The sequence below is a fragment of the Cetorhinus maximus genome, chromosome 7 (assembly GCF_964194155.1).
Source record: "Cetorhinus maximus chromosome 7, sCetMax3.hap1.1, whole genome shotgun sequence".
Lineage (NCBI taxonomy): Eukaryota > Metazoa > Chordata > Chondrichthyes > Lamniformes > Cetorhinidae > Cetorhinus > Cetorhinus maximus.
The window spans coordinates 86,864,067-86,871,781 of NC_135885.1; the positions used below are offsets into that span (position 1 = coordinate 86,864,067).

Below are 7,715 nucleotides of genomic sequence, written 5' to 3' on the forward strand. Positions count from 1 at the left end.
CCAATGGAAATCCAGGAGAACTATCTCACTAACTGCTCAAATTAGAATGCTAAGAACATGAAAATACACATTTTTGTTAATTATGTATTTGTAGTTATCTAGCTGGAACATGTTATGCTTTCAATTACTTTTCAATAGCTTCTTTTCTTAGTGTACTCAATATCAACCTCTACATTGTGCAAGTAATATGCTTTAAGAAAAAGACCATCACCATTGCACTATTTTGTCTATGTGGCCCTTCCCAACAAGACTTCCTGCATGCTAGTGAGAGTAGAAAGCCTAGCTGCATAATAAGTGGGATTGATAAATTTAGTACATGCCTAATGTTTACCCTTGGCTGCACACTGATTGCAGCCAAGCAGAGAAAAATAAGTGCACCTATTCTGATTCTAGTCTTCACCAAAATACCTGTGAGGCTGGAACTACCGCTGCATAAGGGATTGAATCTTCCTATGAGTTTCCTCTTCAGCTTTAGAAAGTTTGTGGTTCTGCTGAGTTTCTCTTTGGAAGAACAACAAAGTGGGATAGGAATTGAAACTGAATTTGAACCTTCCACAGAACACATGTGACGATCCAATTCATTACACTGTTATGCTGCCATAGAATTTAAAGTTTATTCTCTATCTATCCATGTCAGAAATTGCTTCCAAATTTCAAAATCCACTGCAGCTCTTGATTTTTTTAATTTCAAATAATTATTCATGCCAATTCTTAATCCTTTTTGTTTATTAAATCTGTTACAGGCACAAGATGCAGAGACAAAAGATTAGGACAGCTCAGAATGAATGAATTTAGACCTCACTAAAATATAATAATAAAACATTCTAGAATTTTACAAGGCAAAAAATTTATATAAAATATACTTGTGAAAAATCTCCACTTTTCATGTTACATGTCTTTGAAATTATGTTCCTAGTTCATGCTTTGGTGTCATGACATTTGTTGGCTGGTTAAAGAATTTATTAGTGTTATGCTTGGTTTCCTCCTAACACAATGACCTCTTTTAGGAAAATTGGCAAAGAACACACATGCAAATTACTGTTAGCATGTACCGCCGCTAATGGGAGGTATCCAGTATGTTATCTCAAAGAAAAGTTCGAAAAGAACAGCTGATCATGTTGAGGCCATAGTATAAAGTGAAATACTTGTCATAGCAACAGTAACATACAATAAAACTTACAGTAGTATTCCTGACGATTGTGGTGATTGTGTGTTACAGATCACTCAGGGAATCTGAGTTGCTGTGGCAACATACAGGCATGTTTTAATCTGGAGCTATGGCCAGTGATGGTAGATGCTCCAATTCTCTTCCATCACATGGCCGACTAGGAATCTCCCCCTCTCTTACCACCTGACATGGGCATGTGTTGAATGATTTGCAGATTGATAACCAACCTGTTTGGCCATGTTATGAATATGCCTTCCTTGGCCATCAAGCAATGGGGCGGGGCTTGAACCCAGAGCTTCTGACTCAGAAGCAGGAAGACTACCCACTGCGGCACAAGACCTCCTAATCCTGAGGTCATCTGAAGACCAATAGCAGTGCCTTGAGGAAGAGATGAAAGAGACTGGTAGGCTATCTTTGGAAATATGTGTAAAGTTGAATTGAACTGGGAAATGTGATGATTAGTGGCAATGTAAATAGCATTAAAATTAAGATGGTTAGCTACAGGCATGACAACTCATACAAAAGTACTCCCCATTAACATCAAAAATAATATTTATTTGGCAAATACTTGTCAGGGAAACTTTTATCTTTACTTCTGAACTCCCTCATGCCTTTCTTGCTTGTGATAAATCCCTCCAAGAGATTTGAAAGATACATTTGTATGACAAACTTTGTAAAATAATTATAGATCAACTAGTACTGCTTGTGATAAAAGTGGTAAAATGCTTAATTTATTCATGTTTTCTCTCCAGTGTTATTATAACACACACATTTATCATAAGTAAGTTAAAGGCAGGAAGATCCTATCAATGTACTAAACATTCATCCAATAATATCACCAATACTCATTTCCAAGCTTAGTTATTATGGATAGCAATGCTAGATAAACAGTTGTAAAACATCTACTTTTAACTGTCAGAAAGTGCATTAGCTTATAATCGTTGTCAGTTTACCTTCATTATTGAACATGGCCTTTTCTTGCGCGCATAGAGTCATCTGTTGTGCATTGGTACAGGAACGAGACATTGGTGATGATGAAACATTGTCATTTGATCTCATACCTGAAGCCACCAGCTCGATATTTACTGTGCATGTACTTTAAGAGGGTGGCATGGAGGTGGTATCTGAACATGGAGCCTGAATGGCCTACAGCCGGGCAAGGGGGAAGATTAACACAGGTTCTAGCTCCCTGAAGAGTGAGGTCTCATGTGAATTCTGCTGCAGAAAATTCAGATGAAGATTTTCATGGAATGGCGTACAAACAAAGACTAATAGATATGCTCAAAGGATGCTTTGTGCGTTGGCAGACCTGCTGGAAAGACTGTAGCCAGTGTCAAGGTGCAAGGGCGGATGGTCTGGCAACTTGGCATAAGGCTTCGTGTAGAACTTGAAACCTATTCTTTCCAATATGGAGGTGGCGGTCAACTCCATGGCAATAATTGTAGACGTTTTCTTTACTCAGCTTAATTATTTAACTTTCTCAGTCTCAAGAGATTGTTGGTTCCTCACTATTTCTGGTTTTTCTTTTAGTGTGTTCTACTGTGAAGACGGATTCAAAATATTTGTTAAACATTTCTGCCATTTCCTTATTCCACATGTAATTTCTCCTGTCTGAGTCTCTAAGGAACCCACATTTATTTTTGCTATTGTCTTCCTTTTACATATCTTTTATGGTATGTTTTTATATCTTGTATATTTCGTGCTAGTTTACTCTCATATTCTATTTTCTCCCTCACCCTTCACTGGTTTCTGTAGCTCTCCCAATCCTGAGGATTACTAATCTTATTAACAATATTATGAGCCCCTTCTGTTAATTCAAAATTATCCTGAACCTCATTGGTTATCCATGGATGGATCACGTTTCCCATGGAAGTTTTATTTCTCAATGGAATGTATATCCATTGAGAATTATGAAATGCTATTAGAGACCCACAAAACATTTGTGGTCAAATTAGTATCTTTATTGGAGCAGTACTTCTTTAAATACAGGATTTCCAGTTATTGTTTCACCAAAAACATTAACACGACCAACTCTTCTCACTCTGGAAAAAGCTACATAAAGCTGTGCGGGTGGAAAAATGGGCCTAGAAATATAAATACAAATTTTGGCGAGAGTCTGGTCTTGTGACTTGTTTATAGTCATGGAAAATGAAAGTTTTCTCCTGAGTTGAAAAGGCAGGTTCATGCCTGATAGGCTGAATATTATTTGAGGAATAAACACTATTTCCTTTAAACCTGCCTGTTATAATTTCAGCATCTATTGACAAAGAAATCAGCTTAACTACCAATCTTTACCCATAACAAAGTCCTTGATTAGGATTCAAATTTCATAGCAACATCATAAGTGTTCCTTCTCTGAGTCCAGGTTTGTGCAGTGGTATGCCCATTGGAGTTACACTGTGTAGACACTCTACAGGGCATAGACCGTAAACATCTATGAAATCAATGCTGGTATCTTCTTTTAATTCACCTGACAATTTTTCTAATATTGTTAAATTAAAATCTAATGAATCTTCATTTTTTTTTAAAAGATCACTTATTTATAATGTTAATTGTCCCATTTTGTCAGAAAAAACGGAGAGAAAATGTCCATAACCAATTACTTCAATAGCAGCTTCAGCTGGCATCAGTTTTGATGATCTGTTATCATAATCTTCCTGCTTCACGCTCAGATTCCAAAAGTGTGAGCACATCTCCCTCACGGACTGGTCCTTTCACATTTCGAATGATGGTTCGATTGCTGTCATCCATAAATACCACACGGACCTGAGTACACTGTCCCCGGGATCCTGTCCTTCCAGGAACTTTAGTAACCCGGGCCAGTTTGACGGTCTGAGTCCGTGGACCCTCCATGATGGTAGCGGCGAAGGTGCACAGAATATCTTTCAAATAACAAGCTGAATCAAATAATTGTCCTTGTCATTTTGAAAAATTTCCATCATTTCATTCACCCCCCAGATGTCGTTCCCTCCCTCCCATGCCATTCCCAGCTCATGCCTTTCCATTCTTCCCATGCCGTCCCTCTAATGCCCTTCTCTCTGATTCTTTCCATCCTTCTCATGTCAGCCCCATCCCATTCTTTCTAATCCAATAGCATCCCATTCCTCACCCATTCCATCCTTTCTATTCCACTCCCATCCCATTCCTCTTGGAAACAATGGGCGGAATCATCCCAGATTTGCACTAAGTGCGGTAGCAGGTGGGTAAAACGATGTTTTACGCACTGGCCATGATGGCGGGTTTTCATACTGTATCGTCCTAAACCCACCGCATTACTAATGCATTCCCAGGCAACATGCCGTTTCCATGGCGGGCAGACTCTTATTCTCCTGCCATGCCATCACCTCGCCATTTCATCACACCAGACGCCATATTTAAAGTCCAGCTGCGCGCACATATCTCAGTTCTTCCAGGCCACGATTACTGCAGGGAAGACCTGGCCCTGAAAGGCAAAAAGACTGCTGTCCCAGGTTTAATGATACGTCACTGGAATGCCATTTAGACACCGTGGAGGCCTGCCATGATGTCTTCTACCTCCGCCCTGGCCGCAGGAAGGGCAATGGCATCACCAATCCAGCTTGGTAGGCGGTGACGCAGTGGTGATCAGTGCCAATGCTGCACAAAAGAGATTGGCCATCCAATGCAGATAGAGGATGAATGATCTCATCTGTGCAGACAGGGTATGGCAACCATCTCATCACTCTAAACTCACACATTAATTGGCATCTTACTCACTGCCAGCTCAAGGGACGTTACCACCCATTCTCACACACATACCCTCACATGTCCAAATGGCCTCAGCTCCTCCGGAGACTGTCTCCTCAGCCCTCAGATCTTGAGGCCACTTGCACAGATTAACATGTGCCCCCACACAGACCCTGGGATACCCTCCTTCCCCAGTACAACTCCCGTCCTGCAGCCTCTTCCCTTGCCTGAGGCCACTTCTCCCCCTTCCCCAACCAAGCCCTAGGCCTGCAGACATTGAAAACATAGGGAGACACCTGCCGTGATCCCCCCTAAAAGTGATGTGGTGCTGTCTGTGAAGCCTGGTGCTGATGACTGCAAATTCTGACCGAAGCAAGGTAGGCAAACAAACCTTGAAGTCCCAAGCAAAGTGCAGCCCGCCAGGTGCACGTCGCTTACATGTTGTGAAACACGTCGGCGTGTTTTCCCGCTGACGTGGGTGGACAATCCTGAGGGGGCAGGCTGGCCTAATAATGATGTGCTGATGTATTAATATGAGGTTCCCAATGTTGGGAAATGTAGCCCCGCAATTGGCTGGCTGAGCGACGAACGCAAACTGGTTTCACCTTGTTGCCCGCTCACGCCACCGAACACACCCAACGCGGCGGGCACAAAAAATCGCGGCCCCTCTCTCTAGCCACGTTAATTGTGTTGTTGAGTTCCCCTTGGACTCTGCTGTTTTTGTTCTCCACCAACCCCCACCTCACTGCTGCCACTAACCATTGGCAGTCATATGTGCATCGTGTGCTCCAGGCTTCCATGAGCCCCATGTGCCTCTGCATGCACCAGGCACTGCCCACCAACTAAACCCACCAACAGATGCACCCCGTTAAGTTGATCAAACAGTTGGACAGACAGTAACTGAACATTATTATAGATTTACTTAAATCTCCACCATTGCTTGCCTACCATCATACTATTAAATCTAATTTCCCATACTACTTTACCCAACTCACACCTTATACCTATGTACATGGCTTTATTTAAGTTTTATGATCCCCAGCTGATGTTACCACTGGATGAGCCTGATCCCAGGGTGGAACCCAGCTTGATAGATCCTAACTTTTATTTGTTTGTGTAGATAAGTGGAGAGTAGCTATTGAACAGAGTCACTGGAGTCAGCTAATGAGCTTTGAACAAAAGAATAAAACATTTATTCAAAAAGAAAAGATGAACTATATTACAATTATCCTTCACCTACAACTATACCTTTACAAATATATACAGATTTGTCAGGATAACACAAGTTACAAAAGCTATCTTATGCTCTAATGTTCACAGGTAAGTGCATCATCCATGTAAACCAATAGGCAACCTGTGGTCACACACACCACACTCTGAAACCAAGTGACAGATGCCATCCCAGACAGATGCTATGGATCTCTCCTCAATTCCTCCCAGATGCTTTTTACAAGGTGAGCCAAGCAGTCTCACTGAACTACATCTTTCACACAAGGGTTTCCAATCTCCACTTTCCAAGAACTCACCTTGGAATCTTCGCCCTAACCGATGTTTTCTGTCAGGCACCTTCCACAAGGGTTCACCTCTAGGGTTTCAAACTCTCCTTCTGATGAATGAGGGTGACCTTATTGAAATGTATAAGATTCTTAGGGACCTTGACAGGATAGATGCTGAGAGATTGTTTCTGCTTGTGGAAGAGTCTAGGACCAGAAGGCATAATCTCAGAGTAAGGAGTCGCCCATTTAAGATAGAGATGAGGAGGAATTTCTTCTCTCAGAGTGTAGTGAATTTGTGGAATTCTCTATCACAGAGGGCTATAGAGGCTGGGTCATTAAGTACATTCAAGGCTGAGATAGACAGATTTTTAATCAGTAAGGGAATCAAGGGTTATGAGGAAAAGGCAGGAAAGTGGAGTTGAGGATTGTCAGATCAGCCATGATCTCATTGAATGGCGGAGCAGACTCACTGGGCCAAATGGCCTACTTCTGCTCCCACGTCTTATTGTCTTATGGTCCTATGTTCCTCTCCCTTGGGTCACCACATACATTCAAGCTTTCTTCCATGCACTCTCTCACTCAGCCATCAAAAGTGCGCCACTGCTTCACATGCCCATAGCAAAGAGTTACAGATCTTCAGTCATCTCTATGGACCTTCTGGCCTCTCGCTTTAAATCTGCTTCCTTTAAGCTTGAAGCGTATAGCCTTCCTTTCTGCTCCTTACTTTCACTTCCACAGAACGGGGCCTTTTCCAGGTTCCTGTCCTTTCTTTGACTAGAAGGTCTGCTTGGGACCACTCCCCTGGATTTTGGGGACTTTTCTTTAGCTTGGGACTGGCTATCTGTCTTCTTTGCTCCAGTTTCTCTTGGCAGCTACTTTCAAAGCCAGCTGAACTCAAACAGCTTCCAAATTAAACTGCTGTTTCTAGTTTTGTGTGTGTGTGTCTATGGGAGGGGCCTGCCTTTCTGGACCCCTTTGGCTAGGCAACAGCCCAGGTTTTCTTTTACTCATTTGCTTTACTTAGCTTAGAGTCATAAAATTCTCATTAGAAACGTAGGTGCCTTTTAAAGTGAAACTAAAACTCAACTTGACCTTTTCTTAACCCACAAATACAGAAATACAAATCAAACTTAAACTTTAAAGCTAAAACTCATTCCTAACACCTACAAATACAACCTACTTAAACTATCTCTATTTCTTAATACAAGTTTAATACTTTAGTTTCAAACTTAAGTGTGTCATTATATCATATTATGAGGTTCTATCATATTATGAAGTTCTATCATATTATGATCACTCTTCCCCAGAGGATCCCTTACTATAAGATTACTAATCAACTGATTTCA

At 41.4% G+C, this 7,715-nt stretch overlaps 1 pseudogene; it reads right to left on the minus strand.

The window, feature by feature from the left end:
• Positions 1–3,751: 3,751 nt before the first annotated feature.
• LOC144682486 (small ribosomal subunit protein eS28 pseudogene) lies at positions 3,752–4,032 on the minus strand (annotated as a pseudogene).
• Between the last annotated feature and the right edge of the window lie 3,683 nt (positions 4,033–7,715).